Source organism: Castor canadensis, chromosome 4, assembly GCF_047511655.1.
Source record: "Castor canadensis chromosome 4, mCasCan1.hap1v2, whole genome shotgun sequence".
NCBI classification, from domain to species: Eukaryota; Metazoa; Chordata; class Mammalia; order Rodentia; family Castoridae; genus Castor; species Castor canadensis.
In genome coordinates, this window is record NC_133389.1 from 17,749,071 (window position 1) to 17,776,886 (window position 27,816).

Consider the following 27,816-nt stretch of genomic DNA (forward strand, 5'->3'; position numbering starts at 1 on the left):
CCATATATCTAAAACAAATGCAGTAATATTAATAGACATGGGGCACACACTAAGGGGAGGACACATACAGGAGGAATAAAGAAATGTAGGAAACCCAAAACTTGAAAGTGTCTGATGTGCCCACTGTAGTGGAGCTAATACACTAACCTTAAAAGGACAGAGGTCACTATGGGAAGGTAACCAGGAAATAATAAAGAGGTCTGGTAAAGATGCAACAATTCAAGTTGTAATACACTTGTGCATGGAAGCAATGCTAGGAATCTCTCTGTATAGCTATCCTTATTTCAACTAGCAAAAACACTATGTCTTTTTTATTATTTTTATGTCTACTCTTCAACAAAATTGTAGAAAAAGGCAGAACAGGTTCTGCCTGGAAGTGAGGGTGGTGGAGAGGAGAGGGAGAGGGCATTGGGCACTGGGGAGAAATGGCCCAACAATGTATGCATATATGAATAAATGAATAAAGAAAAAAAGTGAAATCCCATGCAAATAATGTCTAAACACATATATCCTTTAGAGAACAAAAAAGGACTTGGACTAATGTGTCTTTATAAACTTACAAAATGTTCGTTAATGGTTAATGAAGCTAATTCACACTCTAGTTTATCATAAAGGAAAATTGGATGTTAACCTAACAGGACTGGGAATTTATTTTAAATTCAGTTCTTTTTTATACACAAGGCAAAATTTAAGTAGTGTCTTGGAAATTTAAGATGCTGAAGTTAATTAACAGTAGATACCAATACCCATACCAACTTATACCAACAGTTGCAATTTATTGAATATGTGTGTGTTCTAAGCCTGTGCCAGGTACCTACACACGTTACCTTTAACTCATCAAGAAACTTATATCATAATTTTTAGTTGCATATTTGTAGATGACACGTCAGAGGTTTAAGAAGTAACCACAGACAATAATGGGCACTAATAAGTGGGTACTGTTATTTATACAAAGATATAGGTATGATATATGTATCTATTTTATGTACATATGATAATTAATTATATGTGTATATTATTGATTGCTATCAATACAATAAAGGTTTAATATTTTAGTCCTAATATCAAGTGATTAATATGGCAATAGAAGTGAAAACAATGACCTGTTTCAGATGCTAGATATCTTTTTATTATAATTATTATAGTTATACTGGGGGTACATTGTGACATTTACAAAAGTTCTTACAATATATCATAGTTGAATTCACCCCCTCCATCATTCTCCTTTATCACCACTCCTGGAATAGTTTCAACAGGTCTCATTTTTCCATTTACATATATGAGTACATAATATTCACCCTCCTATACCATTTCCTCATATCCTCCCCACCCCCACTGTTACCAACTCCCCAGACAGAACTGTTTTGCCTTACTGTTCTCCATTTTTGTAAAAAAAAAAAATGATATTTTTGCTTATTTAAGATAGCTATATAGGGTGTTTCTTTGTGACATTTCCATGTATATATGTGTTACAACCCAAATTGGGTCATGCCCTCTATTTTCCTCCTTTCTATCTTAGTCTCCTTTCTACCTTAATCTCCTTTCTACCTTAGTCTCCTTCTTAGGGTGATTTCAACAAGTTTAAAAATTCTATATTTGTTCTTGTATAGGAAATACAGACCTAATACGAATACCAACAATATTATGAAAAACTAAGGGGAGGTCACATACAAGAGAGGGAGGGAAAAGGAAATTAAGAAGGTGAATGTGTTGGTGTCTGGGAAGAAGTTCTGTCATTGTCTCATCAAAGGGGAAAAAACAAAACAAACAACAGAAAAAACAAAAAACCAAAACACAACAAAACAAATAAATCCCAAATTTAAATGCAATACAGTTTCAGTTAGTCCTTCAGCATCCAGCCCTAGTTCTGTCATTGTCTCATCAAGGGACAAGAACAAAAAAAAAAAGAGTCTGGAGACAGCTTTGTGAATGTCTATGTGGGGCTGAGGCTCACCTGGCCCCCCAGGCTTTGTTTGTTTAGAGTTGTCCTGGCCGCATGCCCTTTTTGTTTTCTCCAGTAAGCAGCCCTACCCACCTGTTGCAATTGCAGTCTTTTTTATTATTTAGAGATCACATGGGGATGCATCCTTCCCCACTCTCCGGTGGAGCGTGCTATGCTTTAGCCACCTTCCCCTCTCCAAGCAGACTGGGGGGGAGGCTGCCTGAACATTGTATGTACATATGAATAAAAGACATTTTTTAAAAAAATTAAAAATAAATAATAAAATAACACTCTAATTTGTACTTAAAAAAAAGGTGAATGTGGCTGATGTTCTTCCTACACATATCTTTTCTTTCTGCAATATTAACTTCTGTTGAACCAACATATAAACATCAAAGTCCATTTTTATGTTAATTTGCCCAATATTAGCAATTTCTAATCCTGCTGGAACCAGCTTCTGTATATTTATGTATGTGAGCTTATGTGTTTGCACTGCACATGATAGAAAAAGAAGTCATTTCAAATACATCTGTCATGCAGAGAAGACAGGGAAATTAAAATTTATTATTTATAAAATGAAATTGCATTGTTATGTTTACTCTGTAGGATGAAAATCAAAATCCATAAAGTATATTTTAATAGCAGGACTTTCCCTTGCTTTGTTCTTTTTGTTTGCTGCACCCACATAAATTTCCAGAATGATAATTAGCTTGAGATTTTAAGCATGAATTTTCTTTTATAGAATTTTAGATATTAAAGAACTTGCTAATTTAATCCAAGTATGTTCAAATGAGGAAATTAAAGTTCATAAAGCTTCTTTTTTTTTTCCATAAAAAAATCACAAATTATTACTTGGGCTGAGATTTAGGATTTCTTCTTTCTGATGATATATAACTTCTTATACACTTGGGATACTAAAGCTTTTGAGTTTTAATTTTTTCTTTTAAAAAAAAGAAAAAAGATTGAGGGAGTTGACCCAGCAGAGCAGCAGTCAGAAACCAATCCTCTTTAACTACATTTAAAAAAAAACTACATTTTTGCTACTTCTGACCATACCTTGAGAAAAACCTATTGGTCCCCTTATTATGGGACCAATATAACTCTTTAAAACATATTAAACCATCTCATTTCTCCTCTTTCTTTCTTCCATCCATTCACTTGCCTTTTTACCCAGAGTCAAATCTAAAACCCTAACAAAGGTGCCCATCACCTCTGTGTACTCCTCATTCTGACATTCCATCTGCTCTACTCTCTGCTCTTCACATGTCCACAAGGGCCTCCTTGCTGTTTCCAACACAGAAGGTCTTTCCTCTGTACCTTGCTTTCTGTGGAAGTCTCTTCCCCCACATACTCTGAGGTCAGGCCACTGGAATTGTTGACTACATGGATGTTGGAGGAAGAGGAACTGGTGCCAAAGCTGTGCTACAGAGCTCAGCTTTAGAATGAGGCTACATGAATATGCCCACCCATCCTTCTTCACTGACACGGTCACCTTTATATTCCATGAATAGCATATGTGAATTTGCTACACCAGGTTCCAAGAAACTTATGAGAGAAAGGAATGTATCATTCCAAGCAAGGCTCAGAAGCACAGGCTCAGACACTCAGGAGTTTGAGGCTACATAGCAAGTTCCAGGCTAGTCTGGGATACATAGCAAGACCCTGTGTCAAACAAAAAGTCTCATTATTTTATTTCTTTAAAAAATAATATTGCAGTACTATTCACAATATTAAGGATATGGAATCAACCTAAATGTCTCATCAACAGATGAAAGATAACATTATGTTATTTAATATGTTTTATATATCTCATTGTATATATTATATATAGTGAAATACTATTCAATCATCAAAAAAAAGCATGAACTGTCATTTGCAACAACATAGGTGGACCTGGACTTTACTGTGTGTCAGGCCCGGAAAGATAAACACACATGACCTGACTCATGTGTGGAATCTAAAAAAGTAGGTTTTATAGAAGTTGTGAGTGGAATCATGCTACCAAAGACTGGGGATATCTCACAAGGGAGATGGAAGAGAGTGAGAGGTTGGTGAATGGGTACAATGCTAATGGTGGGTAGGAGGAATCTGTTCTGGTGTTCTATGACACAACACAGTGAATATAACTAACAAAAGTGCATTAAATATCTCAACAGAGAAGACTCAGAATATACTCATCATAAAGAAAAAATAAAAGCTTAAGGTGATGAATATTTATTTTGAGCTGATCATTACCTAAAAGTAGCTCAGTGATAGAGCATTTGGCTAGTATGTCCAAAGATTTGATCCCCAGCACAGCAAGAAACAAAAAAAAAATCACATCATACCTCATAATATGTACAGATATTATGTATCAATCAAAAATATTAAATGTGAAAAATAGAGATAAAATTTGCTCAGTGTTCTGAATCACTTGAGTAGACAGGCTCTCCATTTTACTCTTGTGAATGATTCTTTCTCCAGTTTCAACATTATGCTGAGTTCCAAGGGGAGCTACTACATAAAGAGAAATCAGTTTATTTCAAGAAATGGGCTCATACCTGTAATCCTACCCACTCAGGTGCAGAGATCAGAAGGCTCTTGGTTTGTGGCCAGCCCATGTAAATAGTTCACATGACCCTATGGCAAAAATACCCAACCCAAAACAGGGCTGGAAGAGTTTCTCAAGTGGTACAGTACCTGCCTAGCAGGTGTGAGGCCCTAAGTTCAAACCCCAGTACTGAAAAAAAAAAAAAAAAAAGAAAGGAAAGAAGGAAGGAAGGAAGAAATGGACTCATACAATTATGGAAACTGACAAGTTCCAAACTAACAAGCTGGAACCCAAGGTGAGTCCTGATGTGTTGCTCCAGTCCAAGTCTGAACTCCTGGGAATGAGGAGAGCTGATGGTGTAAGTTGTTATCTGAAAGTCAAAAGGCTAGATACCCAAGAAGAGTGGATGTTTTAATTTGAGTCCAGGGTCAGGAAAAATACAATAAAAAGACAGTTCAAGACTGTCAGACAAAATAGTTCCCTGACTCAGCCTTTTGCTCTACTCAAATCTTCAGCTGAGTGGATGATGCCCACTCATATCTGCAACAATCTGCTTTACTCAGCCTACAAGAATCAAATATTAATCTCATGCAGAAACACTCTCCCACACAAACCCAGCATAATAGTTAACCAAATGTCTGGCCACCCTTTGGCACAGTCAAATTGACAACAAACATTAACCATCACAGGAACTTAAAAGAGAATTGACACAGCTGCCCTGACTTACCCCACTAGCCCTAGTAAAAAAAAAAATCAAAATCAGCCTTTATTTATTTTATTAAAATGCCTGACATCTCTTATCATAGGAAAAAGAGAACAAACACAAATGAGTAAGATTGTAGTTTATTAATTTACCTACAGATGTTCTCCTAACTTTGAAATTAAAAATAATAGCAAGGGCTTCAAAGGTTAGATTTGACAGTGACAGTGAAGAACACTGGTAGACTTGTGAGTGAAGTCACCGGTCCCTATTTGAATTCTGTCCTCATATATAGGTTAGTGAACTGAGTCACCACCCTAAGAAACAAGTACTGTCAACCAACTCCCAAAGAAATCCCCAATGGAAAGTGAAGGGCATGCATGCTGAGCAGCATTCAAGCATTCAAACACAAAGTAAGCTACTTCTGTGTGGGTCTTTCAAAGTTTACCTTGTGTCATGGCGCCATATTGTTTCTGGAGAGAAAAAAAGAAAGGCTTGTTCAGCTGTGAAAACATTGACAACGAAGGGTAGTACTCAAGGCTACACTTGAATACTCAGTTCATAATCAGCTTACCTTTCTGAATAATTTATGAAATTAAAATAAAAAGTGCATAACAAGTGTTTAATGATAAACTTATAAAGTACACATTTTAGCCATCTTTTAAATTCATTTCTTATTTTCTCATGTTGACTTTGACTTCTTGCCAGGTTCTGGGAAGAAAACAATTTCTTTTCAATGAAAAAAAAATAAAAATACCAAGAAATTGTCTGAAGATTTTGATAACTAAAATGACCAAAGACTGCCCAGGAAAATATATTTAGTATTTAGAAATAAGCTTTATCTTTGTATGTGGTCTTGACAACACATACAAAGATATGTATGTGCTCTCCCTTCCTTACCAGTCAGAGAGAGAAAATGAAAGACACAGAATGAAATTCAGAGTATGTTGCAAAGAATTATCATAGCTATTATTTTTTGGAGCCTCCTTCATGAGAGCTACTGTGTTAGTCTCTTTAAATAATCACTTAAACTTCATACTGCTCTGAAAAATATGTATGAAGTAATACAGGAAATTAAAGAAATTAAGAAGAGCTTTAGCTCACTAAGGTTAAACCTGACCTGTCACCTTCTAAATTTAGTGTTTATACTACTCTACTACATGAATACCTAAATTATAAATTTACCAAATCTTTGGATTTTATCCTAAAATCATATGGAGATTTTTCAAAACATAAATAACAAATTTATTAGAGAAAATACAATGTGAAGAGAACTTTGCTTCAATAAGTATTTAGGGAGACCCAAGTATGGCTAAGAAGTTTTTTTCAAGACACATAAAGAGTTATAGTAAAGATTCTTATCCCCAAGTGAGAACCAAAGGAAGCATAACTTACAGGGAATAAAGGAGTAATTAGTCGTATGAGACATGAGCAGTAAAAACGTGAGGAGGAAGGGATTAATGCAGTCTTAACTGACCAAGAAAGACACAGACCTCAGTGTCGCTGGGGACTTACTTGAGGCTCAAATGGCTACAGAGGCGCAGGCCACATTCAGAATTCTTAACCCAGTGTCTGTGGAACACGAGCAAGCTTTCAGGAGCACGGAAACCTCTGAAATTACATGTGAAATTTTCTGACCATTTTTCTACGAAGGAGCCCATGATCATCAGCAAATTCCCAACTATGTCCATGACTCAAAAGAGGTTAAGAACCATAGAAGTAGGCAAGGAGGCATGGAAAAAAAAGACTTAAAATTGGCTTTATGTTTAATTTGTATAACTTTTTATTTTAGAATAATTAGGCAATTTGCAGGAAGTGGCAAAGGCAGTAAACACAAATCCCTGTGCCCTTCACTCCGTTCCCACAATGGTTATATTTTACATAATCATCCCATGATACCAAAATCAGAAATGGGCATTGGTTCCATGTCATTTTTCTCTTTTCTCTTTAAATTGAATTGTATTTTTATTAGTGAATAACTGTACACACTTATGGGTACATTGTGATATTCGATACATGCAGACATTGTAGAATGATCAAATCAGGTTAACTAGCATATCTCTATTTTAACACTGGCAAGATAAACAAATAAGAATGTAGATATACAAAAAAGAAAATGTTCTCCCAGAGTGAGGTACATTGAACCCATGTTTTGGAAGAATCCCAATCCCAGATCAAGGACTATGGAGATGATTTTCTCATCAGGTTTTTGTGAAAGTTCACTTCATGAGATCAATGCTCAGGAGCAACTAATTTGTAGTGGTGTCTAAGAAACACTAGAAAGAGAAAGACTGTTACAGACACAATTTATTTTAACAAGGAGGCCGCAGGTTTTATTTAACTGTTTCACATGTCCAGAATTTAAATATCAGTAGCAGAAGGCCTATATGTTTACATTTCTACTTAACAGTTCTCATTGGTCATTGAAACAATTCTATTTTACAGTCAGAGTGCATATTCTGATGTTTTGACTGAAGAAAGTAAGACAATGTGTTATATTTCAAACAGCCAAAGGGAAACACTTAGCACATAGCAAAATGCAACTGGATATGAACTACATTTATTTACCTGAAACAAGTTTTAAAATAACTTTGGATTATACAACAAATAAACATATTTTAGATAAATTAGAAAATTGGTAGTAGTAAACAAAAACACACAGAAATTACCCATGATGATTCTATGACCCAGAGGTAATCACTATTTGCCTTTTGATACATTCCTTTCCACACTTATTTTTGTTTGTGTCTGGGTACATAGATAATTTAAAATGAGAAATATTCCAATATATACTGTTTGATGATCTGACTTTCCCACTTAAGTATGTGTCATTTGTGTAGTAAAGCTATCTTTCTACTTCATCTTAATAATTACATAGCAAACACTATAGACATAAATATCACTTCTTTAACCAGCCTACTGTCCTGATTGCTTTGATTTTCCCTGACCTTATCAATACCATATGAAAATATTATTAGAAACAACCACTGAAAAGAAGTCCTGGCAATAAAATTTGGTGAGTGCTAGAAGAAAATTGCCAAAACTCTTGATTGTTTTCAAAATCTAGAGGTTATTAGTTTTCTATGACTATCACAGAAAATTATCACAAACTTGTGTGGCTTAAAACAAGTTTATTTTCTTATAGTTGTGGAGGTTTTTAGTTCAAAATCTATCCTTAACAGGGGCATAGTCTATCTGCTGGCTCTGAGGAAGGATCTTTTCATCTCAATTCTGGTGGTTGCCAGAAATTGATGGCTATCCTTGGATGTAGCTTCATCCCCTCCAATTTCTGCCCTTTTATTTCTTTTATACATATTCAGGCTGGCCTTGAATTCACTTTGTGTCCCAAACTGGCATTGAACTCATGAGCCTCCTGTTCCACCTCCCAAGTAGTACCGGATTACAGGTGTTGGCCACCATGCCCAGTTTCTGCCTCTCACTTTGCATGGCCTCCTCCCCTGTGTGACTGCCTTTTCATGTGATTCCCTCCTTAGGGTGTCTCTTTGTCCAAATTTCTCTATGTCCTTATTTCAAATAAGTAAACAGTCATTGGATTTAGGGACCACCCTAGTGCAGCATGACCTCATTTCAACTTGATTACATCTACAAAGATCCTGTTGCCAAGCAAGGTCAAATTCACAGGTACATGGGCCTTTGATGTATTTGAAAGATGAGGTGATGCAATTTAACCCACAACATGTGTGAATCTTGAAATAAGGCAGAATTCTGTTCAGGACTAGAGTCTGGACTTGAGCTGCTGCAGAGGGTCCCTAGGGCCCCCGAGGCAAGTAAAATCTCAGAAACTCCCCACTCAGGGTGCCTCAGAGTGGTCCAGAGCTGAATCTATAGACACAGGGTCTGGGTATGGGGCTGTGGGAAGTAGAATCAAGGGAACTAGGGCTGGGCCTGAACCTGCAGCCCTATTAACTCACCTTCACTACATGCACAGACCCCATCCATCTTGTAAAACTCAGACTCTAATCTAATAACCTCATCTCTTTTTAATTTATTTTTTATTATTATATTATTGTTGTACTGGGGTACATTGTGACAATTACAAAAGTTCTTTCAATATATCATAGTTGAATTCACCCATTCCATTAAAGTTCATCCTTTAAATTCATCAAATGCTTGTCTTTTCCTTTAATTTATTCTGCCCATCCCAGTCTCATTTTAATGTTTTATAACAGCCTTCATTGTCATATTTTTAATTGCCTTTTCTCTTCAATAAGCCTGCAAGATGCTTCAGATTAGATTTTTCTATTCCTTGATATCAACGATCCCATGAAAACCATTTAGGAAATACCTGCTGCACATAAAATATTTATTGAAGAAAATAATTTTTTATTTGTCTGGAGAGAAGGTGAATAAGAGGCCTCCAATATCTCCATAGCATAAAGGGCAGATCAGGTGGCTTAGAGCACTATTTGTGAAGTATCACGCCTAAACTTGGAGATCCAAATAGCCTCTCAATTCTATCCATCTTCAATCCACGCACTTCTTTCAGATTTGCTCTCTGCATGTAACCTTTGTCTGACATTTCTCTTCCCCAAACAGGATTTTAATCACACACTTTGAGATTTTATATAGAAGTTGGGCCCAGAAAATGCAAGAGGTTGCTGAGGAAAGAGGCATCTTTGTGGTCTAAACACAGCATGTAATTTTGCACTCAATCAGTACCTGGTTGGGGGGAAGCCTATGCACTGATGATGTATCTTCCAAACGTTTCAACATGCTGCTCCTTCAAGCCAGACCTCCCCTGCGAATGAAAAGGCCACCTGACATGAAGTGACTCTCTGAAGTGAGACCTGAATATAGCCCAGGTTGCTCAGAGGAATCTGCCTAAAGTAATTTGTAGTCACCATCTGACTCCATGCCCACGCCTTGCAGCTAACAAGGGTGTTAGCTTGCAGTGCTTCTAAGAGCTAAATTGCTTTTTTAACAGCAATTATAAAAGTGCTAACAAAAAGCTAAAGGTTTGTAGAATCAGTGTGCTTCTTTTACTTCTGAAGAATTGTATCAGATTTTCCTTCCTGGATTCTAATCTTATGCTTTTTCTTTCAGAGCACTGTAAGAAAGGTACATTTTTGTACATTCTAAGCCTTCTTTTAAAAACACCACTTTTACCTTTCTATTGGATGGGCATAAAGTGGGAAATCGTATTTTAATAATTACAGGGAAAAGTGTGCTACAGCTGGTGTGATGGGATAGTTATTAACTATAATTAAATAAAAATCAAGGGAGAAATCATAAAAGAGTCAATTTACTCATTAAAAAAATTCATCATCCTCCAAATTCCTTACAATTAATTAGAGGATGTTATGGGACATGAGCATAAAAGTATGTTTTTATTTCATCTCAACTAAAATCCCTGGCCCTTACTAGCTATAATTTTAGGATTCAAATGTCCAAATTAGATGTACAATAGATTCTTATTCACTATTACCTGTGATTATATCACATAAATATCTTATCAATTAGGGAAGTTTTGTGCAATAAATCATTGATGGACTTAAAGAATCCCATTAAATGTATTTATCTGTAATTACAAATAGTAATTGTAAACAGTGTTTGATTTTAAGATACCACCAAAAGAGATGAGATGCTGGAAAATCACCTAGAAAGTAAATGGATTGAAAGATATCTCAGATCCAGAGTAATTCTTTTTCATATGGTTTGTCTGGTTTTTAGGGGAAATACACTGAATGCCCTTTAAAGCATAATCAGAGATGAGACAGCATCTCTCCTAGTTAATCCTAGGAGAGTTAACATCTTCCTAGTTAATCCTAGGAAGGGTTCACCAATATAACAAAGTCACACTTGCCATTCACCAGCCAGCGGTCTGAAAAACAACTACATGCTAGCTTTATTTTTCTCTTTGAAATATTTTCTAGAGTTTTTTTATATTTATATATATAGTATATATGAAAGAATCTATATAATGATAAGTATATATCATCTATATATCATGTACTCCTGATGCAAGTCATATAGATTCTTTCACATCTATTACTTCTTGTATCTGATCTATAAATGTAACAAACATACCATAAGTTTAATAAGTCATACCTATGGCATGCCTGATCTCATGGTATGCTGGAACTTGAATAGCAAACTAAAAAAAAAAATGTAATAAAAGCATATCTGAAAGATTGAGAACCTGACCCAGTTTCAGTGAGAATCCTCCATATGAGTCAGCATTAGTATAAACTAGAATATTCACAAAGGAATGATGAGCTTGGATTTAACTGAGCAATGTGGAGGGGTGGTCTCAGCAACTGAGATGTAGCAGCAAAAGTTTCCATGTAGTGGTAGGAAAGGAATCAAAAGCAATGTGACTCCAGGAGGATCTACTGGGATCAAGATTGTAGGACACAGTGAAGACACAGAGCATATTAGATAGAGTACATTTTAGCCTTGAGGAAACCACTGGCAAAGCTAACCAGGGGCAAATATGGGAGGGCTCCAGAACAGAATCCAACCCCAGAAAGAGGGCTCAGTGGAGAACAGTTTAGGAGCCTAAGGCAGAATTTCAGCCACAGATGAGCACTAAGTAAAGTTAATGGAAAGATGTGGCTTCCTTGGTCTGACAAGTGTGAGCACAGCAGACTGAGTCATCTAAGACCAGTTCTATCAAGGTGACCCTTACATTATTGAGGATTGGCTTAGGGACTGTGGGTGGTGAACTGAAGGATGATGAATGTACCCAAAGCAATAACTGAAAGAACTGATGATTCCAGAAAAAAAGGATAGAGCCAGTTGAATTGTATGGAAAATAGTATATACTACTCAGCACACAAGGAAGGGTGAGGATAGGTAAGACACCTAAAAAACTAGCTAGCATTTGTTGCCCTTAACGCAGAGAAACTAAAGCAGATACCTTAAAAGCAACTGAGGCCAATAGGAAAAGGGGAACTGGTACTAGAGAAAAGGTTAGATCAAAAAGAATTAACCTAGAAGGTAACACCCACGCACAGGAAATCAATGTGAGTCAATGCCCTGTATAGCTATCCTTATCTCAACCAGCAAAAACCCTTGTTCCTTCCTTTTATTGCTTATACTCTCTCTACAACAAAATTAGAAATAAGGGCAAAATAGTTTCTGCTGGGTATTGGGGGGGAGAGGGAGGGGGGGAGTGGGTGGTAAGGGAGGGGGTGGGGGCAGGGGGGAGAAATGAACCAAGCCTTGTATGCACATATGAATAATAAAAGAAAAATGAAAAAAAAAATTACACAAAATTGTTTTGATTGAACTTTAACTATGTCAATTCAATATACAATTAGCTCATCATTCATCAATTTATGGCTTCTATTCTATTTACTTCCAAAGGAAGAGAAAGTTCGTGTGTGTGTGTGTGTGTGTGTGTGTGTGTGTGTGTGAGATCTTATATAGAAAGGCCTCTTATTTATGTATTTATTGTGATATGAAAATAAAATGCAAATGAGGCAAGATGGTAGATCGCTAAAAACACCACTTCCCTGAGTCTCCATGAAATTAAAAAAAATCTCAGGTTCATGGCTGCAAGGATAGATGGGCAAGCTAGTATGCTAAAAAAAAAAAAAAAGAAAAATGACAAACTGAAACTAGAGTTATCAACTTCTGACTAAGCTTCTAAAAGCCCAGATCCACCATGGGCACACAGGCAGACACTGACCTGTTCATCCTGCTCCCCTACCTGAGTTTTCTTGGTTTGGGTTTTTTTGTTTGTTTGTTTATTTTTTGGTCCATATCTGAATTGTTTCTTGCAAAAGCCAGTCATGAAGGCTAGCCTGCCTGCAAAACAACAGCACTGAGGGCTAAGAGCAGATCATCAAGCTTTGCCCAAGCCACCGGACAGAAGCAGACCACCAACCAGTGTCCCCACTAACACCAGATAAACCAGCCCACAAACCAATCAGGTAAGTTAGCTGGTTTCAGTCATGAGGGCTACCACACAGGCCAGCTCAACATGCAAAAACAAATTCGTCTAATCCCTGAGAAATGTTTTGCTAAGCAAATTGAATCTGACCCCACCCCCTAATCCCCCACCTCCCTTCACTCACCCTTCACACCCCAAGAAAACCTTTGGCTAAGTGAACTGGTTGAAAGCTCACAGACCTACCCAGTAGGTGAGGGTAAGTAAAGCCACTAAACCCAGCATCTCTATTGAAAGGAGGGGTGGGAGGTGAGCAGGCCAGCCAACTCTAGTTAGTTCAGTATCTGATCTCTAGCCCAAGACAAGGAGGGCACCAAGTGAACTGACCAGCTAACTAGAGCCCTTAACCTGTCACTCAACCCAGCAGTGCATGCATATATACAAGTGACCTATTCACCCCTCACTTCCCAAACAAAACATTAAACTGGAGACCTATGGGGAAAAGGGAGGGAAAAAACTTCAACCGTTGAATTCCCTGAACAAGGGAAAATCACAGGCTCTGAAAGCAGCAGTACTTCTAACTCCACTGTGCTCAGAGAACCCATACCAACACACAATAGCTACCTCACACACCTGGAACTGCTCCACCTCACTTTAGCTGCTGCCCTAATCCAGAGCCCTCCCCTGCCTCAGGTTACAACTGGGCAATTCAGGACCCTGAGGGGACACATGAGTAACACAACAGGGGAACTACAGACAAAAACCTGAGGATCAGAGTTTGGAGGGGAACATCCAGTGTCCTGATAGGGTGCAGAAGACATCCACTCTTCTTGATAAGAAAAACTTACTTTAAAAAAAAAAAAACTTGTTTTATGTTGTTTATCTCTCTCACATTGCCAATTTTTCTCCTTCTGTTTCTATTTTTTTTAATCTTCTTTTTTTTGTCACTTTTCCTATCTCTCATTTACAAACTACCCTACTGGAGGTTTGTTCTACCTCTGATATTACTCTTAACTTTCCATCCTTTTGTAATCCCTGACAATAGCGCACTTCTCCAAGACAATTAAAGTATATCTATACAAACTAAGATTTTGTTTAACTACAGCCCTCACACTTCACTCCCTTTTTACCCTTCTTCCCCTCTCTTCCTTATCTCCTCCCTCACTATAACTACATGAACACTAGTCCACTTCATATGTAATGTGATTGGTTATTTAGACAATACCACCAGTGCTATTCTACCTCATGTCAATACCTGGTTTGATGCTAAATTGCTGACTTTGTTATTGCAGTGATCAGATACAGCTCAACAACCTAACCACTTATCTGTCCTGACAGAACATAGATAATAAATGGAAAAACTTTAAGTGACTAAAACCCCAAACAACTAATTGACTATAGATGAGAAAATCTCAAAATAAAGACAGGGGACTAAGACTCTTCAAGAAGTCCGCAATCACAACAGATTTTATGAAGACTGAAGGGGATGAAATCTCACTACCCAAGCTCAAGAGAAAAATGATAAGAATGCTCAATGAGATGAAAGAAGATATGAAAAAAACAAGTCAATGAAATCAAAGAGAATATGGATAAACAGCTAAATGAATTCAACAAGAATGAAAATAAACAGCCAAATGAACTCGAAGAGGATATCAACAAACAACTGAATAAACTCAAGGAACATACAAATAAAGAGCTAAGTGAAATAACGAAGACAATGCAAGGCATGAAAAAGAAATTGAATAAAGATATAGAAAGTTTGACAAAACAAAACCTATTGAGATCTGGAAATGAAAAGCTGCTTAAGTTGAGGTCTTAAAATATCAGTTGAGGGCTGGAAGCAAGGTTCACCCCATAGGAGTGCCTACTCAGCAAGTGTGAAGCTCTCAGTGCAAACCCCAGTCCTACCACCCTCCCCCTCAAAAAAATCAGTTGAAAGCCTCTCCAGTGGACTGAACCAAGTGGAAGACAGGGCTTGAAGAAAAATGGAATATACAAGAACTCTGCAACTCCATTAAGACTAAAGTGGCAAACCACAGGCATTGAAGGAGAAGAGGTGCAAACCAAAGGCATGGGAAACATATTGAAAAAAATAATAGTAGAAAACTTCCCAAATCTTGAGAAAGTGATGCCCATCCAGGTAAAAGATAGACACAACCTTAATAGAATCTCTCCACAGCATATTATAGTTAAAACATTAATACCAAGAATAAGGAAAGAATATTGAAAGCGTCAAGGGAGAAATGCTAAATTACCAATAACAGCCAAACAACCAGAATAACAGTAGATTTCTCAACAGAAACCTTAAATGCAAGGAGGGCATGGAATGAGGTATATGAAGCTCTGAGAGAAAATAATTCCAAACCTAAATTAGTCTAACCAGCAAAGCTATCACTCATAATTGGAGGACAAATAAAAATCTTCTGTGATAAAGAGAAACTAAAGCAACTTATATTCACTAAGCCAAGTTCAGAAAGACAAAGATTGCATGCTTTCTCTCGTAAGTGGAAAATAAATATGAAAGATAAACATGTACAGAAATATATATGTGTGTATACTTCTGTGTGTATATATGCATATGTATGTACATATCAATATATATGTATATATTGACCATGTTTGCTATAGCAGCACTGTTTGAGAGGAGTAGGGGGAGGAGGGAGAGGAAAAGAGAATAATAGAACGTGAATAATATCAAAATGCATTACCTCTGTGTAGGAAGATGGCACAACAAAATACACTGAATGCTGTTGAATGGTTAGGAGTATGGTGGAAAGGGTAAAAGTAATAGAGGAGGTGAATCTAATTGAAGAGTAATATATTTGTATTGCAAAACTCCTTTGAACAATGTACACCTAAAAATGAAGGACAGGAATATGAAGCAGGTCTTGTTCAGGGGTAGGTACTGGTGGGATGGGGGAGCATAAATGGAGAGGGTAAATGAGAGTGAGTATGGTTGATGTACTTTGTATACATGTATGAAAATGTAACAATAAAAACTGTTGAACTTGATCTAAGAAGGGGGAAAGGGATGAGGGAGCATGATGGAGGGGCTAAATCTAATTAAGTTATTTGTAAGCACACATGTAAATGTCACAATAAAACACCTCTGTACAACTATTACATGCCTCAAACCACAACCCTCCTGATCAAATCCCAAGGAGCTAGGATTACACACATGTACAACCATGCTCAGCCTTGATTTTTGGACATTTTAATTGTTTGGTTCTGTTACCTATTAAAAAGTAAAGCATTTTAAAATGTAAACATACTTAATTTATATATTTGAATATGTAATTATCAAAATGTAAGTAAATAAAACAAAAACATCAGACCATGTTATAAGGAAGAATAATGAAGTTGAAAATTCTTTTTTAAAAAGGAGGTGTCTTAATTAGAGATAAGGGCAAAATAGTTTCTGCTGGGTATTGAGGGGGAGGAGTGGGAGGGGGTGGAGTGGGTGGTAAGGGAGGGGGTGGGGGCAGGGGGGAGAAATGATCCAAGCCTTGTATGCACATATGAATAATAAAAGAAAAATGAAAAAAAAATAAAAAATAAAAAAAATAAAAAACCTCAAAAAAAATAAAATAAAAAAATAAAAAGGAGGTGTCTTAGTATAATTATGTTAGCTATCAAACATCTAAGTGGTAAAGTTCATATATTGCTGTAAAATAAAATAATTTGATTTATTACCTTATGTACACTCAAGGTCATTTCAATTGTGCATTAAAATTGTCTGCTGGAGTGCTCGCTTTGGCAGCACATACACTAAAATTGGGATGATGCAGAGAAGATTAGCATGGCCCCTGCGCAAGGATGACACGCAAATTCATGAAGCATTCCATATTTTTTAAAATAGAGGACCCAGCTATGAATCCACACAGCTTTGCCCATCTTATTTTTGACAAGGGCACCAAAAATATATGATGGAGAAAAGACAGCCCTTCAACAAATGCTGTTGAGAAAAGTGGCTATCCGTCTGCAAAAAACTGAAACTAGATCCATGTTCATCACCCTGTACTAGTATTAACTCAAAATGGGTCAAGGACCTTAATAACAGACCCAAAACTCTGAAGTTAGTACAGGAAGGAGCAGGGAATACTCTGGAACTAATAGGTATAGGCAAGGACTTCCTCAATAGAACCCCAGCAGCCCAGCAACTAAGAGAAGTATGGACAAATGGCACTTCATAAAACTAAAAAGCTTCTGCACAACAAAACAAATGGTCTCTAAACTGAAGAGACCACCCACAGAGTGGGAGAAAATATTTGCTAGCTATACATCAGACAAAGGACTGATAACCACAATATACAGGGAACTTAAAAAACTAAACTCTCCCAAAATCAATGAACCAATAAAGAAATGGGCAACTGAACTAAACAGAACTTTCTCAAAAGAAGAAATCCAATGGCCAAAAAACACATGAAAAAAATGCTCACCATCTCTGGACATAAAGGAAATGCAAATCAAAACCACACTAAGATTCCACCTTACTCCCGTTGGAATAGCCATCATCAAAAACACCAACAACAACAACAAATGTTGGTGAGGATGTGGGGAAAAAGGAACCCTCATACACTGCTGGTGGGAATGCAAACTAGTGCAACCACTCTGGAAAAAAAATATGGAGGCTACTTAAAAATCTAAACATAGATCTTCCTTATGATCCAGCAATCCCACTCCTGGGGACATACCCAAAAGAATGTGACACAGGTTACTCTAGAGGCACCTGCACACCCATGTTTACTGCAGCACTATTCACAATAGCCAAGTTATAGAAACAACCAAGATGCCCCACTACTGATGAATGGATTAAGAAAATGTGGTATTTATACACAATGGAATTTTATGCAGCCACGAAGAAGAACGAAATGTTATCATTCGCTGGTAAATGGATGGAATTGGAGAACATCATCCTGAGTGAGGTTAGCCTGGCCCAAAAGACCAAAAATCGTATGTTCTCCCTCATATGCGGACGTTAGATCAAGGGCAAACACAACAAGGGGATTGGACTTTGAGCACATGATAAAAGCGAGAGCACACAAGGGAGGTATGAGGTTAGGTAAGACACCCAAAAAACTAGATAGCATTTGGTGCACTCAATGCAGAGAAATTAAGCAGACACTTTAAAGCAACTGAGGCCAATAGGAGAAGGGGACCAGGAACTAGAGAAAAGTTAAGTTCAAGAAGAATTAACCTAGAAGGTAACACACATGCACAGGAAATTAATGTGAGTCAACTTCCTGTATAGCTATCCTTATCTCAACCAGCAAAAACCCTTGGTCCTTCCTATTATTGCTTATACTCTCTCTTCAACAAAATTAGAGATTAGGGCAAAATAGTTTCTGCCAGGTAGCCAGGGGGTACGGGGTGTGGGGGGAGAAGGAGGAGGCAGGGCGGTAAGGGAGGAGGTGGGGGAAGGGGGGAGAAATGACACAAACATTGTATGTACATATGAATAAAATAAAAATTAAAAAAGAAAGAAAGAAAGAACTTTCTCAAAAGAAGAAATCCAATGGCCAAAAAACACATGAAAAAATGCTCACCATCTCTGGACATAAAGGAAATGCAAATCAAAACCACACTAAGATTCCACCTCACCCCTGTTAGAATAGCCATCATCAAAAACACCAACAACAAATGTTGGCGAGGATGTGGGGCAAAAGGAACCCTCATACACTGTTGGTAGGAATGCAAACTAGTGCAACCACTCTGGAAAAAAATGTGGAGGCTACTTAAAAAGCTAGACATAGATCTTCCATATGATCCAGCAATCTCACTCCTAGGGACATACCCAAAGGAATGTGACACAGGTTACTCCAGAGGCACCTGCACACCCATGTTTATTGCGGCACTATTCATAATAGCCAAGTTATGGAAACAGCCAAGATGCCCCACTACTGACGAATGGATTAAGAAAATGTGATATTTACACACAATGGAATTTTACTCAGCCATGAGGAAGAATGAAATCTTATTATTCTCAAGTAAATGAATGGAACTGGAGAACATCATCCTGAGCGAGGTTAGCCAGGCTCAGAAGACCAAAAATCGTATGTTCTCCCTCATATGGGGACTTTAGATCTAGGACAAAAGCAGCAATGTTTTTGGACTTTGGTTGCATGCTAAGGGGAGAGCACATACAGGAGGTATGGAGATAGGTACAAAACCCAAAACATGAAAGTGTTTGATGTCCCCCCTGCAGAGGAGCTAATACAGAAACCTTAAAGTGACAGAAGTCAATATGGGAAGGGGATCAGGAACTAGTGAAAAGGTCAGGTAGAGATGAATCAGTTCAGGTTGTAATACACTTGTGCATGGAAGCAATGCTAGGAATCTCTCTGTATAGCTATCCTTATCTCAACTAGCAAAAATGCTATGTCTTTCTTATTATTGCTTTTGTCTTCTCTTCAACAAAATTAGAGATAAAGGCAGAACAGCTTCTGCCTGGAAACAACAGAGGGGTGGAGGGGAGAGGGACAGGGTGGGGGGCAGGGGGAGAAACGGCTCAAACAATGTATGCACATGTGAATAAATGAATAAAAATTTTTTAAAAATTGGCTGCTGGAGAATGAGTAAATCATTACTCAACATACCAGTTTGAAACTTTTTCAACATTCAAAACAGGAGCTTTGTGGAAATAAATATCTTCTGTGTCCAGAAGTCATAAATTCACTTGTTCTAAAACCTGATCTGAGTTATGAAAACAAAATATAAAACTAAGGAGATCTTAGATTAATTCTGGAATTTTATCATCAAGGCTGCTTGTTTGCACTCTGGTTTTCATGGTAATATTGCAATGAAAATTTCTTTGGAGTATATAAGTCCTGGAACACAAATCAGGAGCAAGATTAGCAATACATGGTCCTTGTCTAAGAATTTTAAAGCAGCTATATTCTAAAATCAGTCTTAAACTGGACTTAAGGAATCAAAGATAAATTCTAAATTGATTTCAATAATAAATGTCTAAAGAATCAGAGGTCAGTAGCTTCTAGAGTTAAACTTAAACTAGACTTTTCTCAATTAAGTGAAACACAGCAAATCAAAACTATAATGGCTACATATCCATGCCAAAAATCAGCCTGTTCCTCATCTAGGATATTAAATTGGGAGTCCCAGACCTCACATTTACTGATAAATCCAGACTACAGATATGAGATGATACATAGAAGGCGGATAGGTCTACAAGTCAAAACGTCACTTTCTACCTTGAATATGTTTCTATTAAGCAACTGTTCAAAATTACTTTGCATTCCATGACAACATAGAAGTTGGTAAGTTGGCAAAAGAAGGTTTCTAAAACAAGTTAAATGACAGGAAAGAAGCAACCTTGGCAATGAGAATTACCACAGTTATTTTCTATACTCAACTTTGAACAATCAGGCTGGAGGCATGGCTCAAGCAGTAGAGTTCCTGCCTTGCAAGAGCAAAGCCATGAGTTCAAACTCCAGTCCCAACCAAAAAAAAATGGATAATCAACCATAATGATATTTCTTCACTATTTTTTTTAATTTGGCAGACAAACATTGAACTATGATGCTTAGTGAGGTTTCAGAAATGTAAGAGACAGATTCTCTGAGCCAGCTCCTAATGTGGTACGTCAAGGTATGCGTAGCAAAAGAATAGGTAAGGCCAGCTCTCTTCAGGTACATCTAGGAACTCTTCATGGAGGAATAACTGTTTTAGTTTAGTCTGTTTATTCATTTATTTATTGGACGTACTGGGGTTTGAAACCCACACCCTCATACACTTGCTAGGCAGCTTTCTCTACCACTTGAAACACACCCACAGCCCTTTTTTCTTTTTTTAACTTTAGTTCTTTTTCAAGTAGGATCTTGTATTTTTGCCCAGACTGGCCTCAGATTGCAATCTTCCTATCTTTGGCCTCCCAGGTAGCTAGATTACAGACATGAGCCACCATGCCAAGCTTATTGATTGAGATGGGGGCCTCACTAATGATTTTCCCTAGGCTGGCCTCCAACCACAAATCCTCCCATTCTCCACCTTCTGAACAACTGGAATTGCAGGTGTGAGCCATCAGTATAGTTTGATCATGTTCTGGTTTTTTTCTTTTTTCTTTTGGTGATAATGAGGTTTGAACTCAGGGCTTCACTCTTGCTAGGAATGATGTTATTAAAGGATAAATATTTTAACCTTGTAAAACACAGAACAGATAATGGTATATACAAATAAAATCATCCTGTAGTAGTGCAGAAAATGGATTTAATAGAAAGTAGTCTTGAGATAGGGAGATCTGAGAAAAGAGAGAGAAGAGAGAGAGGAAGATAAGAAAAATGAAAAAGTGGTAGAAGATATAAACAAAAGTTTCCAAAAAACTAATGGCTCCTTGGAAAAAAATCTCTCTTTCTCTCTTCTCTCTCTCTCTCTCTCTCTCTCTCTCTCTCTCTCTCTCTCTCTCTCTTTCTCTCTCTCTCCTATCTCTCTCATCTATCTCTATCTCTCCCAGACACAGTCTTGCTGTGTAACCCAGGCTGGCCTAACACTTGTGCTCTTTCTGCCTCAGCCTCCCAAGTGCTGGTATTACAGGTGTGAACCAACTGCAGAATGTCTCTTGATTGATGGATTAATCTTCTAAAGACTAAAGATGACCAGTTAACATTATGTTCTGTATAAGAATAAAAGGTTCAAACACAAGAGACTTTCTTGAAGTTTGCTGAAGCAATGCTGAACAATTTCACTAAAGAGGCTAGTTCAACTCCACAAAGAGAACTACAAATTTTAGGAAATAGGAAAGAAATATAAACTACAATTTATAATTAAATAACAAAGGCAAGTTCATGGCATTTATACTGTGTTCCTAATACAATATTATAATAATATTACAGTATAAATATATTAATGAAATATTACAAATACAAATTGTATTACAATAACATGACATAACTTTTTCTCAAAAAAAAAAATGGAACAAAAGGTATGGAAAATAAATCATGTTTTATTTTCTCTGTCCTGGTATATCACACGTCCATGCTGGCAATTAATACCATTCTTCATTTTTTTCACACACTCAAGATCATTCCAAATAGCATAAGTTACAAAATTATATTAAGTCGGAAGCATCACAAAGTGCATTCAAGCAAAAGGTCTGACTGCAGGAGCAGAAAGAAGACACAACAGTACCTGTCAACTGTGATATTCTAGGGGGAGGCAGGGCACAAACTAGGGCAGAGTGAGTGGTGGTGCAGAGAATGGACAAAAGCAAAGTTATTAGGACGATGAGACTGGACCAAGCACAGTGTCTCATGCCTGTAATCCCAGCTTTAGGCAGCAGAAATCAGGAGGAACATGGTTCAAGACCAGGCCCTGTAAAAAGTTAGGGAGTCCTCATCTCAACCAGTAAAATGCCAATCTCATGGCACAGCCCATCTACACAGGAGACATAAATAGAAGAATCACAGTCTGTGCTGGCCTGGGCCAAAATGCAAGACCCAATTTGAAAAATAAAGTATAAAGAACCGGTACTCAAGTTGTAGAACACCTACCTAGCAAATGTGAAGCCCTGAGTTCAAACCACCAAAAAAAGAGAAAAGAAAAAGATGGGACTGAAGGATTTAGTTGGCTCAAATTAGAAGTTAAGAGAGAAAGAAGTAGTCAAAAGTCTTTCCAGAAGAATAGGAAATTAACTCAAAATGGATCAAGGATCCTAATATCAGACCACAAACTCTAAAGTTGATACAGGAAAGAGTAGGAAATACTCTGGGATTAGTAGGTATAGGTAAGAACTTTCTCAATGGAACCCTAGAAGCACAGCAACTAAGAGACAGCATAGATAAATGGGACCTCATAAAACTAAAAAGCTTCTGCTCAACAAAAGAAATGGTCTCTAAACTGAAGAGAACACCCACAGAGTGGGAGAAAATATTTGCCAGCTACACATCAAAGGACTGATAACCAGAATATACAGGGAACTTAAAAAACTAAATTCTCCCAAAATTAATGAACCAATAAAGAAATGGGCAAGTGAACTAAACAGAACTTTCTCAAAAGAAGAAATTCAAATGGCCAAAAAACACATGAAAAAATGCCCACCATCCCTAGCAATAAAGGAAATGCAAATTAAAACCACACTAAGATTCCACCTCACCCCTGTTAGAATAGCTGTCATTAGCAACACCACCAACAACAGGTGTTGGCAAGGATGCGGGTAAAAAGGAACCCTCTTACACTGTTGGTGGGAATGTAAACTAGTACAACTACTCTGAAAAAAAATTTGGAGGCTACTTAAAAAGCTAGACATTGATCTACCATTTGATCCAGCAATACCACTCTTGGGGATATACCCAAAAGAATGTGACACAGGTTACTCCAGAGGCACCTGCACACCCATGTTTATTGCAGCACTATTCACAATAGCCAAGTTATGGAAACAGCCAAGATGCCCCACTACTGACAAATGGATCAAGAAAATGTGGTATCTACACACAATGGAATTTTATGCAGCCATGAAGAAGAACAAAATGTTATCATTCGCTGGTAAATGGATGGAATTGGAGAACATAATTCTAAGTGAGGTTAGCCTGGCCCAAAAGACCAAAAATCGTATGTTCTCCCTCATATGTGGACATTAGATCAAGGGCAAACACAACAAAGGGACTGGACTTTGATCACATGACAAAAGCAAGAACACACAAGGGAGATATGACGATAGGTAAGACACCTAAAAAACTAGCTAGCATTTGTTGCCCTCAACGCAGAGAAACTAAAGCAGATACCTTAAAGCAACTGAGGCCAATAGGAGAAGGGGACCAGGAACTAGAGAAAAGGTGAGATCAAAAAGAATTAACCTAGAAGGTAATACCCACGCACAGGAAATCAATGTGAGTCAACTCCCTGTATAGCTATCCTTATCTCAACCAGCAAAAACCCTTGTTCCTTCCTATTATTGCTTATACTCTCTCTACAACAAAATTAGAGATAAGGGCAAAATAGTTTCTGCCGGGTATCGAGGGGGTGTGGAGGAGAGGGGGGGGCGGGGTAGGTGGTAAGGGAGAAGGTGGGGGCAGTGGGGAGAAATGACCCAAGCATTGTATGCACATATGAATAATTAAAAAAAAGTCTTCCAGAGCAAAGAGATCCTATTTAAATTATAGGACAGACATGTCACTTGCTCTGCTCAGAACTGTCCGGGCATTCTCTCACTCACTCAGAGCCCTGACTGTTTCTCCACACTGCAGCCTGGTTATTCCTCAATCAGACCAAATGCTTCAATTTGGATATAGTTTGTCCTACAAGGCTTCATATGCTGGAGGCTTGGACCTTGGTATGGTGGTATAGAGGCAATGAGTTGATAGAAGTTCACTGGGGTTATTGCCATCAGGTGGGATTAAAGTAGTTCTTGTGAGAGCCCTTTGTTCTCATGAGAGTAAGTTCTCTTAAAACCCTAAGCCTGAGCCCTGAACCGTTTATGAGTTGTCTGGTGTCACCCAAGTTGAGATCTGGAAGGATTTCTGACTTTAACTCTTCTGCTCCACAGGCCCTCTCACCATGGTTCTGCCAACCCTGGTACTCCAGCCATGGTGCCACCAGCCATGTTCTCAACAGAAATGAGAATGGTGTCATGCATTTGAACCTTTTGCTACTCAAAGTAGTCTCAACTATTTTGTCATAGAAATGGAAAACTGACTAATATGTTAAGTATGTTTTAGTTTTTATGGTGTTTGTCCTTAACTGCAATATTCTTCTCTCAGTTATTTGCTTGATCAACTCCTTCACTTTCTTCAAGTCTTTGCTTACATGTTAACTTTTCAGTAAGCCCTACATTTATTTACTAATTCTGTTAATTGTCTACCCCTCTGCTCTCCCAATTCCCCTTTCCCTACTTCATTTTTGGTAGCCCTTGATATCTTCTACCATTCTTCTATGCTATGCTCATGTTCTATTGTCTTTCTGAGGTGCACAAAAGCAGAGAAAAGATTTGGAAGACAGAATAAAAAGATTTTTTAGCAGTACTTTGATTTGAACTCAGAGCCTTGTACATGTTAGGCAAGTCCTCTGCCACTTGACCCACACTTCCAGCCCAATTTCCTTTAGGTTATTTTTCATATAATGATCTCACTTTTTGCCCAGGGCCAGCCTTAAACTGTGATCTTCCTACCTATGCCTCCCATGTAGCTGGTATGACAGGTATATGCCATAAAACCCAGCTTGTTTTGTTGAGATGCAGTCTTGCTAACTTTTTTCCCAGGGTGTCCCCAAACCATGATCCTCCTGATCGTCACCTTCCAAGTATCTGAGATTACAGGTGTGAGCATCATGCCCAACAATTCATTTTTAGCAAGTTAAGTTTATAGTGTTCGTGGGCTTCTAAATGGCAATACTCATTGAACAGCCATTTCAATGGTCAGAAATCCAATAGAGATTTGTGGAGTTAGTAATTAAAAGTCATCACTATGAAGATTAAGCCAGGAATATGGATAAGATGAGCATCAAATTCTGTGTTTTTCCAGGAAGAGTTCTTGAGTGCAGGGAAAAGAAACCCTACTTATCTTAAACAGAAAACAGCTTTATTGAATATCTTTCAAGAACTCAAAAACTTGGCTAGAGGAAAATAAGAATGGAAAATGAGCAGGAACCAAGGTAGTGACAGAGGCCCAAGAAACTGGAAACACAACGATGCTTAGCACTCAGTCCTATCAGACACTGATTCCAAAGCAGAAGCCTGCCCCTGCCCTGCGATACCACTTCTAGCAATGTGAATTCGTCACCACCACTCCTTCAGTTTACACTGTGTATTCAAAGACCTGGCATGAACCCCCAAGTTGGCTAAATCTGTGTCACTTGGCCATGCCTTGGCCTCAGTTGGAGAGTTCTCTTCATCACTGTCTTCTGTCATCATTTATACAAAAAGGGATTCTCCAACATTAGTACCACACATGTCCACCCAAGGTTCAAGATCAAGAGAGTCAGAAGTGCTAAAAACCAGCACTTCTCAGTCTTCTGGCTAAAATCATGTGTTTTTTCACATGTATGGAGGGTCAACACGAATACCTGGAGCTCACTATGTTAGAAAAGATGAATGGTAGCATAGAGACAATGAAAAGAGCTTTGAGGGAACAGAACAAGGAATGGGAGCAAACAAGGAAAAAGAGATATTGAAGAAGGCAAAAGATAACTCCAAGAAGCAGTCACCAATTCTAAATAACACAAGGGGGGTCGAATAAGACAAATACAGGAAGTGATCATTAGATTTCTTAGCAGAAAAAGTTTCACTGGAGTAAACACACAAAAGTCAGAATTCAATGGTCTAGAAAATAAAAACTATGTAAAAAGAGAACAATCTTTTAAGAATCATTACCCTAAGTTTCATAATTACATGCCCCAACATTTCCATTCTTGAAATAAATGCAATGTAAATAATTATGTATTCAAGCAGAGATTCATTTGAATGTGTTTTATTGTGCTTTTGAGCTCATATGCTAGTGAGGCACTCCACCACTTGAGCCATACTGCTAGTCCTGAATATGGTTTTATATGCTGTCCATATTAGTTAAAAATATGAAACAGCTTAAATATGAGACAGTGGGGGATTCTTTACATATTCCTCTGTTCAAAACTACCTATCCATTTAAATAATGGAATAGAAGTTAATTTATTCTATTGTATAAACCTGTTCTGTATAGATCTGTCCATGACCCACTATTAAGTAGATATAACTTGAAATCCTACATTTACTAGGATAAATATTTGCTTTTAATTTTCTTTTTTTTTTCATTTTTCTTTTATTATTCATATGTGCATACAAGGATTGGTTCATTTCTCCCCCCTGCCCCCACCCCCTCCCTTACCACCCACTCCGCCCCCTCCCTCTCCCCCCCCCAATACCCAGCAGAAACTATTTTGCCCTTATTTCTAATTTTGTTGTAGAGAGAGTATAAGCAATAATAGGAAGGAACAAGGGGTTTTGCTGGTTGAGATAAGGATAGCTATACAGGGCATTGACTCACATTGATTTCCTGTACGTGGGTGTTACCTTCTAGGTTAATTCTTTTTGATCTCACCTTTTCTCTAGTTCCTGGTCCCCTTTTCCTATTGGCCTCAGTTGCTTTAAGGTATCTGCTTTAGTTTCTCTGCATTAAGGGCAACAAATGCTAGCTAGTTTTCTAATTAATTAAAATATGGAGAGAGGGAGAGACTGTACTTGTATAAAATTTAGGATGCCTTGGAAACCAAATCCTATAGTTAAATACTATGACTGTTTCTTATCTCATCCATAAGGGAGGAAAATCTTTGTATACAGCAATACCATGCTGCTCTCACAGTGCAGCATCAAGGAACTTTCTTTTTTCTTGATCTTGAAATACATCATAGTCAATTGCATCTTAAAATACACTGCCTTCTCCCTTCATCTAGTTTCTGAAAGGATGAGGACCTGTGGCCACACTACGATATCAGTAGACACATCACTTCTTTTATGGTCAAAATATTTGTCCTCCTCCCCCCAAAAAAATAGTATGTTGACATGTGAACCCTCATTGTGATAGTATTAAAAGGGAGGGCCCTCAGAAGGTGATTAGGTCATGAGAGGGTTGGGATTTGTTCCCAAATAAGACCAAGGCAGATAGTTGGCTTCTACTATGTGAGGTCACAGTGAGAGAGTACCATAGATGAACCAAGAAACAGACCTTTGCCAGACACCAAATCTGCTGTTGCTTTTATCTTCTCACCCTGTAGAACTATGAGAAATAAATTTCTATTATTTATGTAACCCCATTTTTGCAATTTTGCTTACAGCCTCTGAAATAGACAAAAACAGACCTTCTCACTGTCAT

General features: G+C 37.7%; 1 non-coding gene across 1 annotated transcript; it reads left to right on the forward strand.

Annotated features, from left to right (window-relative positions):
• The first annotated feature begins 16,771 nt into the window (after positions 1 to 16,771).
• LOC141422792 (U6 spliceosomal RNA) lies at positions 16,772 to 16,878 on the forward strand. Its single transcript, XR_012447516.1, has one exon. It is a non-coding gene; the product is annotated as a U6 spliceosomal RNA (small nuclear RNA).
• Positions 16,879 to 27,816: the final 10,938 nt, after the last annotated feature.